Source organism: Natrix helvetica (assembly GCF_964273705.1).
Source record: "Natrix helvetica genome assembly, chromosome: 4".
NCBI classification, from domain to species: Eukaryota; Metazoa; Chordata; class Lepidosauria; order Squamata; family Natricidae; genus Natrix; species Natrix helvetica.
Genome location: NC_138550.1, coordinates 172,742,963 through 172,743,174, shown reverse-complemented (window position 1 = coordinate 172,743,174; position 212 = coordinate 172,742,963).

The window sequence follows — 212 nt, the reverse complement described above, 5'->3', positions numbered from 1 at the left end:
CCTGGCGCGCCTCCGCCCCACCCCCCCACCCCGCGCCTCGCCCGGCCCACGGGAGCGCCACGGAGCCCCACGGAGCCCGGCGGCCCCGAAACTTCACCGGCAGCGGAAAGGGCTTCTACCCCGGCGCCGAGCCGGGTTGGCGCTCCGCAAGACAGCCGCCCCGTCCCTCGGCGCCCCCGGAGAAGAGCCCGAAAGCAGGCGGCAGGGGTCCA